The 14069-nt window shown below is 46.1% G+C and overlaps 1 protein-coding gene across 1 annotated transcript in view; it reads right to left on the bottom strand.

Annotated features, from left to right (window-relative positions):
- Positions 1-14069, bottom strand: part of cabin1 (calcineurin binding protein 1) — a 539464-nt gene that overhangs the window by 309591 nt on the left and 215804 nt on the right.

Raw genomic sequence — 14069 nt, forward strand, 5'->3', positions numbered from 1 at the left:
TCGAGGGGGTCGTTCAACCTGACTGCCTGCCTCTCTTCCGCTCTTACATCCGGTCCAGGGTGTCCTTGGAGATGGAGCACGCGGTGTCCACCGGTACGCTCGCGGCCTTCCGCGAGAGGTGGGACCGGAGGGACTGGAGTGCATCATCACGCCCGGCAACCAAATTTTAATTTGATTTTACGTTTTTAAGTTTAATTTGTTTTAATTGCCGGTGCTTTTAGTGTCCCCCTTCCCTTTTATAGGGGGCACTGGGGAAAATTGTGATTTTAGTGCCAAAAAAAAACCATTAAAAAAAAACACAAAAAAAAACAAAAAAAAAGGGGAAAAAAAGGGTCTTGTAAATGTCTGGAGTGTCACCCAGGTCGGGTGGCACCGTTTAATGTTTTATGTTTTGCAGGTGAACTCCAAAAGAGTTTCATGCACAAGGACCCCCAGGTCCCTCTGCACCGCAGCATGTTGTAATTTCTCCCATTCAAATAGTATTCCCTTTTTTTGTTTTTTTTCCCCCAAGGTGGATGACCTCTCACTTTCCGACATTGTATTCCATCTGCCAAACCTTAGCCCATTCGCTTAACCTATCTAAATCTCTTTGCAGCCTCTCTGTGTCCTCTACACAACCCGCTTTCCCACTTATCTTAGTGACATCTGCAAATTTTGTTACACTACACTCTGTCCCCTCTTCTAGGTCATCTATGTATATTGTAAACAGTTGTGGTCCCAGCACCGATCCCTGTGGCACACCATTAACCACCGATTTCCAACCCGAAAAGGACCCATTTATCCCGACTCTCTGCTTTCTGTTAGCCAGCCAATTCTCTATCCATGCTAATACATTTCCACTGACCCCGCGTACCTTTGTCTTCTGCAGTAACCTTTTGTGTGGCACCTTATCGAATGCCTTTTGGAAATCTAAATACACCACATCCATCGGTACACCTCTATCCACCATGCTCGTTATATCCTCAAAGAATTCCAGTAAATTAGTTAAACATGATTTCCCTTTCATGAATCCATGCTGCGTCTGCTTGATTGCACTATTCCTATCTAGATATCCCGCTATTTCTTCCTTAATGATAGTTTCAAGCATTTTCCTCACTACAGATGTTAAACTAACCAGCCTATAATTACCTGCCTTTTGTCTGCCCCCTTTTTTTAAACAGAGGCGTTACATTAGCTACTTTCCAATCTGCTGGTACCTCCCCAGAGTCCAGAGAATTTTGGTAGATTATAACGAATGCATCTGCTATAACTTCCACCATCTACCTGTGCTGATTTCTTAATTCACCTCAAGGTTTTTCAGAATGCACAAAAGTGGCCACTTACTCTTTAGTTTGGAGTAACTTTTTGCTGGCTAAACTTGCTTAAATGGCCAAAACAGGCGTAAATGGCTGGTAACGCTCCCTTTTGAAAAAAAAACTGAACTTAAAAAAAAAAGTAACTAACTCACTTACACTGGAGCAACTTAAATGAGGAGAATTGCGATTTTTTAAGTTACTCCAAAAAAAATCTAGTTGCTCCAGAAAAAACCGGAGCAACTCCTGGGAAACTTGGGCCCATTGGGCCCAAGTTTCGAGCCGTGCCTAGAACGGCGCAGTCCCGACCTGGACGCCCGTTTTTCGCGCCACAAAGTGCGCCTAAAAAAACTTCCGTATTCTCCACCTCCCTGCAGGTCCTCTGGCCCTCGGCGCAGCGCAGCAGGAGCTGTAGGGGCGGAGCCAGGTCCCTGCACTGAAAACAGTGCCTCGACTTCTGCACATGCGCGCTACAGTGGGCGCGCAAGTGCAGTAGCTCCAGGCGCCCGAAACTGTGTGGGAGGGGCCCGAAGCACGCAGCCCCTAGCCCTGGCCGAATGGCCTAACTGGGGCTGCATGAATAAGGCTCCTCCCACGGCCAGCTCCTGCTTCCTCCCGACCAGACCCGACTCCCGCTTCCCGCCTCCGGACCAGACCCGACCCGACTCCCGCTCCCACGCCCCCCGGACCGGACCCGACTCCCACTCTCCCCCCCCCCCCCTCCCCCCTCTGGACCGGACCCGACCAGACTCCCGCTCTCTCTCTCTCTCTTCCCCCTCACCGCCGACTGGACCCGACCCCCGGTCCCCCCCACCCCCGGACTGGATCCGACCTGACCTCCCTCCCACCACCCCCCCGACCCGACCCAACGCCACTACCTGTAAATCTGGTGCTGGGGACGGGCCCTGCCCGAAGTCTCGGGCCCGGCCCGTTCAGCCTCCCTCCCCCTTTCCCACCCCCGCCTCCTTCCCCCCACATCTCCTTTATCACCTTCTCCCCCCCTCCCCCCTCCCCTCGCTGTCAGAAACACAGACACTGATAGACAGAGAATGAGAGACACACACAGACAGACAGAGAGATAGAGACACTGACAGAGACACAGGGTGGGGGGGGGGGGGGGGGGGGCATCCCAGCACGCTGTTGGAGGGCTCCCGGTGCTGCAGTCGGTAAGTAGAAAAGGTTTTATTTATTGATTTAAAAAAAAAATTATTTATTAATTTTTTTTGATTGATTTATTGGTTGATTTATTGATGTATTTATCATTTATTATTGATGATGGCTCTTTATTTGTAAAACTGAAGTGTTTAATGTTTGTAAACTTCCCTTTAAACCCCCCCATCCCCCCATTCCCCCATTCCCTACGCCTGATTTGTAACCTATGCCTGATTTTCTAAAGTGTAGACAAGGTTTTTTCGAGCATACAAAAATCTTCACTTACTCCATTCTAAGTTAGTTTGGAGTAAGTTTTCACTCATGAAACTTTGAAATCAGGCGTAAGTGGCCGGACACGCACCTTTTTGAAAAAAAAATTCTGTTCCAAAGTGAAACTGTTCTAACTGACTAGAACTGGAGCAAACTAAATGACGAGAATTCCGATTTCTAAGATACTCCGTTCGACACACCAGTTGCTCCTAAAAATCAGGAGCAAATCATGTGGAAACTTGGGGCCATAATTACTGGAAAACTATACAATGTCAAAGGGAGTAAGATTAGATAACAGATCCAGTGGGAACAGTATAACTAAAGAGGGGATTGTGGTCATGATGCCTGCAGACAAATTTATGATATTAGATTAAAGTTGTGTGCCAACAGATCCCCGAGTCAATACTTTGGGGGAGAAATTCGCCTTGAACGGTAGTGTGAAACAGGCGAGAGCTAATCGGCTTTCCTTTAAACTCCACGGCCAATATTCAGCTCCATTGCCTTCAATAGAACTGAATATTAAGCGGGCGTATAACAGGCGACAAATGCAATAGCGCCCGTTTAGCATCATCGACCAGACCATGATGAATTTCTACCCCTAGATCTTTCTATACATTACTGGGATCAGTTTGGGGAACCGGTTTGGTCTTCATACATTTCAGATTTTACAGTTCATAACCCGAACTACTGGGATAGGATATTGCATGTACTGTATTCATAATTATACAAGGTATAAATAGTAATAATAATAACTTTTATTTATATAGCGCCTTTAAGGAATTAAACTTCCCAAGGCGCTTCACAGCAGTGTTACAAGACAACAGATACATTTGACACCAAGCCACAAAAAAAGAAAATAAGGCAGATGATCAAAAGCTTGGTTAAAGAGGTAGGTTTTAAGGAGAGTCTTAAAAGGAGGAAAGAGAGGGGTAGAGAGGCGGAGAGGTTTAGGGAGGGAGTTCCAGAGTTTAGGGCCCATGCAGCTGAAGGTACCAATGGCTGAGCAGTTATAATCAGGGATGTTCAAGAGGGCAGAATTTGATGAGCGCAGTCATCTTGAGGGATTGTGAGGCTGAAAAATATTACAGAAATTGGGAGGGGCAAGACCATGGAGTGATTTGCAAACAAGGATGAGAATTTTGAAATCGAGGCGTTGCTTAACCGGGAGCTACTGTAGGTCAGAAAGCACAGGGGTGATGGGTGATCGGGACTTGGTGCGAGTTAGGACACGGGCTGCTGAGTTTTGAATGACCTCAAGTTTTACATAGTGTAGAATGTGGGAGGCCAGCCAGGAGTGAGTTGGAGTAGTCAAGTCTAGAGGTAACAAAGGCACGAATGAGGGATTCAGCAGCAGAAGAGCTGAGGCAGGGGCAGAGGCGGGCAATGTTACGGAGATGAAAAAAGGCGGTTTTAGTTATACCGCAGATGTGTGGCCGGAAGCTCATTTCAGGGTCAAATATGATGCCTAGGCTGCGAACAGTCTTGTTCACCCTCAGATAGATACTAGGGAGAGGGATGGAGTCAGTGGTTAGGAACACAGTTTGTGGCGGGGACCAAAGATAATGACTTCGGTCTTCCTAATATTAATTGGAGAAAATTTCTGTTCATCCAGTACTGGATGTCAAGCAAGCAATCTGACAATTTAGATATCAAGCAGGGGTCACGAGAAGTGATGGAGAGGTAGAACTGAGTGTCGTCAGCGTACATGTGGAAACTGACTCTGTGTTTTGGGATATCATCGCCAAGGGGCAGCATATAGATGGGAAATAAGAGGGGACCAAGGATAGATCCTTGGGGGACACCAGAGGTAACAATGCGGGAGTGGGAAGAGATTTTCTGGCTACGATTAGACAGATAAGAATGGAACCAGGCGAGTGCAGTCCCACCCAGCTGGACGATGGTGGAGAAGTGTTGGAGGAAGACGGAGTGGTCAATTGTGTCAAAGGCTGCAGACAGGTCCAGAAGGATGAGGAGGGATAGTTTGCCTTTGTCACACTCACAAAGGATGTCATTTGTGACTTTGATGAAAGCCCTTTCGGTACTGTGGCAGGGGCGAAAACTAGACTAAAGGGATTCAAACATTGAATTCATGGAAACATGGTCACGGATTTGGGAGGTGACAACACTCCTGGACTTTGAACTGGAAAGGGAGGTTGGAGATGGGGCGGTAGTTAGCAAGCAAAGTGGGTTCAAGAGTAGGTTTTTTGAGGAGAGGGATGATGACAGCAGATATGGAGGAGAGGGGAACAGTACCTGAGGAGAGTGAACCGTTAACAATGTCGGCTAACATGGGAGCCAGAAAAGGAATCTGGGTAGTCAGCAGTTTAGTGGGAATAAGGTCAAGGCAGCAGGACGTGGGTCTCATGGACAAGATGAGCTTGGAGAGATCAAGAGGGGAGATCAGAGAGAAATTGGAGAAAGATGTGAATTTAGGGCATGTGGGGGCATCAGAGGAAGTTTGGCCTGGTGAGCTGGGGGAAGGAAGAGAACTCGCAGAGGCAGCTGATCTTTGTCTCAAAGATTGAGACCATCCGAAGTCTACGAGCTCCTCACACTTACTGTTGGAGGTGAGTGTGGTGGAGATAGGGGAGAGGGGTTTAAGAAGACGGTTAGCAGTAGAGAATAGTAGCTGGGGGTTATCTTTATATTCCAGAATGATCCTGGAATAGTGAGCAATTTTTGTAGACAAGAGTAGGAACCCATAGTGTTTTGTGTGTTTGAGCCAGATCTGGCAGTGAATGGACAACTGGTTTAGCCACCACATCCGTTCAAGTCCGCGCCCTTTTGACTTGAGCGAGCGTAGATAAGGGCTGTACCAGTGGGAATAGCCAGTGTGGGAGAGAGTAATATTTTTAATAGGGACTAGGGCATCAAAGGTGGTGGTGAGGGTGTGGTTGAGCAGATCGGTAGCTGCAGAAAAGCCATTGTTAAAAGAGGGCCAAAGTTTGGACAGTGTTGAGTTGATGTGCAGTTGTAAGAGAGCTTGGGAAGAGCTTTTTTCCAAGGGCAGATGCAGAAGGAAGTAGGTTTGCATTGGGAAAGGGGAATGTGAGTTCTATAAATAGGATTATTATACTAATTATTTTGCAATAGTGGTTGAATTTTTTTTTAGAAGCCAACTGATATGGCTTCTTTAACTTCCCCTCATCCCCAGAGATTATTTTAAAATTAAAGTTTTACAGTAATTGCAAAAGCACAGCCTCAAAGCTTACCCCTCCTACCCCTTTATTACAAGAGGATTTGAGTATAAGAGTAAAGACGTCTTATTGCAATTATATAGGGCACCTGGACTCACCAAGGTCACCAAGGGCACCGAGGCAGTCAGGGCCCGCTGGAAGGAACACTTCGAAGATCTCAACAGAGACTCTGCCTTTGACTCGAGTGTGCTCGACTCCATTCCGCAGCATGCTACCCGCCACCACCTCATGGGACCCCAACACTGCACGAGGTAGAAAAAGCCATAAGACAGCTAAAAAATAACAAGACTATGGGAGCGGATGGAATCCCTGCTGACGCATTGAAATGTGGCGGAGAGGCACTACTGGCGCGAATACACGACCTCATCTCTCTCATCTGGAGGAGAGCATGCCGGGAGATCTTAGAAATGCAGTGATCGTGACCATCCTTAAAAAAGGGGACAAATCCGACTGCGGCAACTACAGAGGAATCTCCCTGCTATCAACCACTGGGAAAGTCATCGCTGGAGTCCTTCTCCCCGTGGCAGAGAAGCTTCTCCCGGAGTCGCAGTGCGGATTTCGTCCCCTCCGGGGCACAACGGACATGATCTTTGCAGCGCGACAGCTGCAGAAAAAATGCAGGGAACAGCGCCAGGCCTTATACATGGCCTTCTTCGACCTTACAAAGGCCTTTGACACTGTCAACCGCGAGGGTCTATGGAGCGTCCTCCTCCGTTTCGGATACCCCCAAAAGTACGTCACCATCCTCCGCCTGCTCCACGACGACATGCAAGCCGTGATCCTTACCAACGGATCCATCATAGACCCAATTCATGTCCGGACCGGGGTCAAGCAGGGATGTGTCATCGCCCCAACCCTCTTCTCAATCTTCCTCGCTGCCATGCTCCACCTCACAGTTGATAAGCTCCCCGCTGGAAAGGAGCTAAACTACAGAACCAGTGGGAAGCTGTTCAACCTTCGCCGTCTCCAGGCCAGGTCCAAGACCACTCCAACCTCGGTCATCAAGCTACAGTACGTGGACGACGCCTGCGTCTGCGCACACACAGAGGCTGAACTCCAGGATATAGTCGATGTATTTACTGAGGCGTATGAAAGCATGGGCCTTACGCTAAACATTAGTAAGATAAAGGTCCTCCACCAGCCTGTCCTCGCCGCACAGCACTGCCCCCCAAACATCAAGATCCACGGCGTGGCCCTGGACAACGTGGACCACTTCCCCTATCTCAGGAGCCTCCTATCAAAAAGAGCAGGCATTGATGATGAGATCCAACACCATCTCCAGTGCAGCCTTCGGCCGCCTGAGGAAAAGAATGTTTGAAGATCAGTTCCTCAAAACTGTCACCAAGCTCATGGTGTACAAGGCCATAGTAGTACCCGCCCTCCTGTAATGGCTCAGAGACATGAACCATGTACAATAAACACCTCAAGTCATTGGAGAAATACCACCAGCGATGTCTCCGCAAGATCCTGCAAATCCCCTGGGAGGACAGACGCACAAACATTAGCGTCCTCGTCCAGACCAACATCCCCAGCATTGAAGCACTGACCACATTTGATCAGCTCCGCTGGGCAGCCCGCATGCCAGACACGAGACTCCCAAAGCAAGCACTCTACTCGGAACTCGTCCATGGCAAACCAGCCAAAGGCGGGCAGAGGAAACGTTACAAGGACACCATCAAAGCCTCCCTGATAAAGTGCGACATCTCCACTGACACCTGGGAGTCCTTGGCCATAGACTGCCCTAAGTGGAGAAAGTGCATTCAGGAGGATGCTGAGCTCCTCGAGTATCGTCGCCGAGAGTATGCAGAAATCAAGCGCAGGCAGAAGGAGCATGTGGCAAACCAGGCTCCCTGCCCGCCCACCCTTTCCCTCAATGACTATCTGTCCGACCTGTGACAGAGACTGTGGTTCTCGTGTTGGACTGTACAGGCACCCAAGAACTCATGCTAAGAGTGAAAGCAAGTCTTCCTCGATCCCGAAGGACTGCCTATGATGATGATGATGAGGGCCCTGGTGAGACCGCACGTGGAGTACTGTGTACAGTTTTGATCTCTTTACCTAAGGAAGGATATACTTGCAATGAAGTTGCACCAGACTGATTCCTTGGATGGGGGGATTGTCCCATGAGGAGAGATTGAGCAGACTAGGCCTATATTCCCTAGAATTTAGAAGAATGAGAGGTGATCTCATTGAAACATACAAACCTACAGGGTTTGACAAGGTAGATACAGGGAGGATGTTTCCCTGGCTGGGGAGTCTAGAACCAGGGGTCACAGTCTTAGAGTAAGGGGTTGGCCATTTAAGACTGAGATGAAGAGAATATTTTTCACTCAGAGGGTGGTGAATCTTTGGAATTCTCTACCCCAGAGGGCTGTGGAGGTTCAGTCATCCAATATATTCAAGATAGAGATTGATAGATGTTTGAATATTAAGAGAATCAAGGGATATGGGGACAGTGCAGGAAAGTGGAGTTGAGGTAGATCAGCCATGATCTCACTGAATGGCAGAACAGGCTCAAGGGGCCAAATGGCCTACTCCTGCTCCTGCTCCTGCTCCTATTTCTTATGCTACTTCTGAGCTATTGGGTCTGTGACTACAGGATGTGCTGTCTGGAAAAGGCGATCAATCTGCAGGTGGTAGGAACATTGAACCACTATGGCCTGGGTTTTTGCCTCTTCATAACACTGAGCCTAGAGTCTCAGAGCTGACTCCAATATTTCAAAATTAATTTGAACAAAGGCTGGAGAGCCAATTCACTGTTTATTTTGCTTGTAGCAGAACTGCAATATCAGCAATTCCTGTACCAATAATGACACCTCATTCCTTTATAGAGGGCCCATCACAAATACTTTTTTGCTTATACAGCAAGTACTGCTGGAACCGACGAAATTGGCTTGGGAAGTTTATTGAGCCTAACAGAAAGAGGAAGCTGAATTAATACAAGCAGAGGGGTGGTCACCAACCAAGAGTCTTTCAGTAATTATTCACTTCAAGCCCACGTTAACAAAGGCAACAATCTGTCAGAGCTGAATTACCTTCTCTGAAATATTCCAAAAAACAGTTGGACAGAAAACGGCGTTTAAGGGTGGCACATAACACAGGGGCAATGCTGGCATGCTCTCCCATTAAAGCAATGATGAACATTTGCTAAAATTCCTATCAGGATGAGAGTCTGCATTTTTCCTTTTCTGTGGAGGCCCACCATTTTAAGTCCCTTTCACTGTGGGATAGCTGCTCATCTGATGTAGGTACAGAAGTATCACCTAGCGAGCAACTCCAGGGGGAATCCTCCTAATTGGCATAATTTATGGGCCTCAATATTAGTCTAAAGGGTTTGAGCTGGCAAAATACACTACCAGCTGAGCTAATGCAATGCTCTTCTAGCTGGCCGCCCATTCTCCATTCTACGTAAACTTCAACTCATCCAAAACTCCGCAGCCTGTATCCTATCCTCCACCAAGTCCCACTCACCGATCAGTCCTGTCCTCACTGACCTACAGTGGCTCCAACACACCTCCAATTTAAAATGATTTTCCTAGTGTTTAAATAACTCGTCCCTCCCTATCTCTGAAACCTCCATCAACCCTACATCCCCCAACTCCCTTCCCACCAACCCCCTCACAAGAACTCTCCATCCCTCAGACTCTCGCCTTTGGTGCATCCCCACCTCCTTTCACCCCACTATTGGCGGCCATACCATCAGCCATCAAGGCCCCATACTCTGGAATTCACTCCCTAAATTGCTGCATCTCCTTTCAGACCTTCCTTAAAACATACCTCTTTGACCAACCCCTCCTTCTTTGGCCTGGCTTCCATTTTTTACTTACACCTCTGTGAAGCATTTTAGGGTTTTTTCTTTGTTAAAGGCATCATGTAAGTTGTTGCTGCTGTTACTGGCAAAAACTTCAATGACCACAAATGCCAAATTCTGAATAAAATGCCACTTCTCTTAATATCTACCACCCTCCACAAACTGCAACACGTGCTGTTCTTTATATCACACGCCTCAATATTGGGAGGACGCAAACTGCCCGAGCTTTGCGCTCTCATCCGAGGTCAAGTCAACCTCATGTTGCATTAGGTTGAGAACTTGGGGACAAGGATCATATTACATGTGTATTTAAAAAAGACTTGCATTTATGTAGCGTGTTTCACGTCCACTGGACGTCCCAAAGCACTTAAGCCAATTAAGTACTTTTTGAAGTATAGTCACTATTGCAATATAGGAAACGTGGCAGCCAATTTGCACACAGCAAGCTCCCACAAACAGCAATATGATAATGACCAAATAATCAGTTTTAGTGATGTTGATTGAGGGATAATATTGGTCAGAACTCCCCTGCTCTTCTTCGAAATAGTACCATGGAGTCTTTTACTTTCACCTGAGAGCAGATGGCACCTTAGACAGTGCAGTGCTCCCTCAGTACCAAATTGCATGGTTGGTCTTATAAACTGTAATGTCTGAAACCACTGAACAATCTAGAACAAAGATATACATCAAGGATATTAGGAAAGCAAAGAGAGATCATGAAAAATTCTTGGCAAGTAAAATCAAGGAAAACCCAAAGATGTTTTATAAATATATTAAGACCAAGAGAATAACTAAAGACAGGGTAGGGCCTATTAGAGACCATGAGAGTAATCTGTGTGTGGAGGTAGAAGATGTGGGCATGGTTCTTAATGAATACTTTGCGTCTGTTTTCACAAAAAAGAGGGGCGATGCAGACACTAATATCGAGGAGAAGAAGAGTGAAACATTAGATAAAATAAACAGTGAGGGAGAAGATATTAAGGGGTCTAGCAGCTTTGAAAGTGGATAAATCCCCAGGCCCGGATGAAAAGCAAGGGATCTAATACTGAGCCCTGTGGAATCCCACTGGAAACAGCCTTCCAGTCACAAAAACACCCATCAACCATTACCCTTTGCTTCCTGCCTCTGAGCCAATTTTGGATCCAACTGGATTCCATGGGCTTTTACTTTTGTGACCAGGCTGTTAAGTGAAGCAAAAGAGGAAATAGCAGAGGCTTTAACAATCATTTTCCAGTCCTCTCTGGCTTCAGGTGTGGTGCCAGAGGACTGGAGGACTGCTAATGCGGTACCTTTGTTTAAGAAGGGAGCAAGGGATAGACCGAGTAATTACAGGCCAGTCAGCCTAGCCTCAGCGATGGGAAAATTATTGGAAAAAATCCTGAAGGACAGGATAAATCTTCATTTAGAAAGACACTTAACCAAGGATAGTCAGCATGGATTTGTTAAGGGAAGGTCGAGACTGACTAACTTGATTGAATTTTTCGAGGAGGTAACCAGGAGGGTCGATGAAGGCAAAGCGTATGATGTAGTGTGTATGGAATTTAGCAAAGCTTTTGATAAGGTCCCACATGGCAGACTGGTCACAAAAGTAAAAGCCCATGGAATCCAGTTGGATCCAAAATTGGCTCAGAGGCAGGAAGCAAAGGGTAATGGTTGATGGGTGTTTTTGTGACTGGAAGGCTGTTTCCAGTGGGATTCCGCAGGGCTCAGTATTAGATCCCTTGCATTTTTGTGATATACATCAATGATTAGACTTTAAAATAGGGGGTATGATTAAGAAGTTTGCAGATGATGCTAAAATCAGCTGTGTGGTTGATAATGAAGAAGAAAGCTGCGGACTGCAGGAAGATATCAATCAACTGGTCAGGTGGGCAGAACAGTGGCAAGTGGAATTACATCCAGAGAAGTGTGCAGTAATGCATTTCGGGAAGGCTAACAAGGAAAGGGAATACACATTAAATGTTAGGATACAGAGAAGTGTTGAGGAACAAAGGGACCTTGGAGTGCATGTCCACAGATCTCTGAAAGTAGGCGGCCAGGTAGATAAGAAGGCTTATGGAATGCTTGCCTTTATTAGCCGAGACATAGAATACAAGAGTAGGGGGGGTTATGCTTGAACTGTATAAAACACTGGTTAGGCCACAGCTGGAGTACTGAGTGCAGTTCTGGTCACCACATTACATGAAGGACGTAATTGCACTGGAGAAGATAGAGGAGATTTACGAGGATGTTGCCGGTAGTGGAGAATCTTAGCTATGAGGACAGATTGGATAGCTGGATTTGTTTTCATTGGAACAGAGGAGGCTAAGGGGAGACCTCATTGAGATGTATAAAAATTATGAGGGGCCTAGATATAGTAGATAGAAAGGGCCTAGTTCCTTTAGCAGAAGGGTCAACAACCAGGGGGCATATATTTAACGTAATTGGTAGAAGGTGTAGAGGGGATTTGAGGGGAAATGTCTTCACAGAGGGTTGTGGAACTCACTGCTTGAAAAGGGTGGTAGAGGCAGAAACCCTTACTACATTTAAAAAGTACTTGGATGTGTACCTGAAGTGCCATAACCTGCAGGATTACGGACCTAGAGCTGGAAAGTAGGATTAGGCTGGATAGCTCTTGTTGGCCGGTATGGACCGAAATGCCCTCCTTCTGTGCTGTAAACTTCTATGATGATTCTTTAAATAGTCCAAGTCCTTTGCTGTATGGGTGGGAAACCCAAAACTTGGAACAGTCAAGTTTCTTCACTTACAGATCCAAGCAAACAGCGACTTGTTGAGACATGGCTTAGTGTCACTTTAAAGTGAATGGGTGAAAACTTGCAGGTTGGTGAGCTCAGTAGCAGAACATTCCAACCAGTGTGTTATCCAAAGGACAACATTGTGGACAGTGCTGCTCTGCCTCAGTACTCGGTGTGGATTCCTCAGAAATTTGACTTGGCGAGTCTTGAGCCATGATGGATTTTTCCTCCCGTCAGACAACCAACTAATGAGAAAGAAATCAATAAATTATACTGACTTTGAAGAAAGTGACAAGAACACTTGTTTGCCTGTGCTCAGATGCTAATGATTACAAGGACCAAGTCTTTAGGACACCTGTATAAACAGCAACAGGTAGTGTGCTAACCTTTAATTAAGTGAAATGTGGAGAGTGTGTCGAGATAATGTATCAGGCAGCGCGCGTGTATGTGCAGTTTAATTAAAGTTCTAACCTAGAACGGTTATTTATTGATTGATTGGACTGCTCGAGTTAAAACAGGAAGACCCAGTACCCATTTGTTATGTTTTTCGGCCCCCAAAATGGCAGGTAGGAAGCAAGAGGTGTCCTTTAACCACGCCGGAACTCTGTCTGTTTACAGAAACTCTCCATGTACTTGGAAGAGAAGGTGGTTATGGGAAGGAAGTATGAAGAGAAATGTAGACAACAAAGTCAAATTAGGCGTCACAATAAACTTAGACACAAATGTCAACTCCGACCCATTTTCCCCATGAGCTTAGTTGGGCAACAGTAGGGATTCTACCGCAGGGCGCAGTATCCTAGGCCTGGGAGAGAAATCATTCACAATTCCCAATCCTGACTGCTGGAAAGTGCATGGCGTGGGCGTGAGTGGAAGGCAGCACCATAATTCGAAGCTGAACCTGCCAGTACACACTGACTAGGGAAGGTACAGCAATATACTGCTCTCGGAGTTGATTATACTTTTAGACTTTCCAACTCAGCTGAATTCAAGAAATGCCAGAACACAAGTGCAGGCTGATATTTAAATTTCCTTTTACATCACTGCCAGCTAGTTACTTCAAAATTACTAATAGGAAACACACTGTGGTTTAAAGATTTATAACACAGGTTGTACTGTATGGTTTCCACATAAACACATACCTGATTCAACGATAATCATTCCAACATACCATTCTCAGTGTATATTGAGGTTGGATCCCGATTATGCCTCGATTTGGACCAACATTTCTTGGCAAACCCACATTTCCATGGCTGTGATTGCAGCAGGCACAATGTTACACATTGTGTTTTAAAAGGTGTTATACCCCTCAGACTATTCGTATTTCCATAATCAGCAGAGTAATGGTTCCTAAGCTGTCTGTGAAAGCTTGTGGCTATGGGCTGAGCACAGTAAATTGTAGTAACCTGTTCTTCAGAAACTGAAATAAATGGTACTCTCAGAATATTTGGTGCCAAGACTGAATCACTTCAACTGCAAAACTTGTGTCAAATCCAATTTAGTTGACAGACACATACAAACTTTGTTGACTTGAAGAACATTTCTTATTTTTTTTTTATTGTTGCACACAATTCCTATCAGTAACGTTGTCAGTACAACCCACACAGCCACAGTT

The sequence above is a fragment of the Pristiophorus japonicus genome, chromosome 8, assembly GCF_044704955.1.
Source record: "Pristiophorus japonicus isolate sPriJap1 chromosome 8, sPriJap1.hap1, whole genome shotgun sequence".
In the NCBI taxonomy this organism is placed as follows: Eukaryota; Metazoa; Chordata; class Chondrichthyes; family Pristiophoridae; genus Pristiophorus; species Pristiophorus japonicus.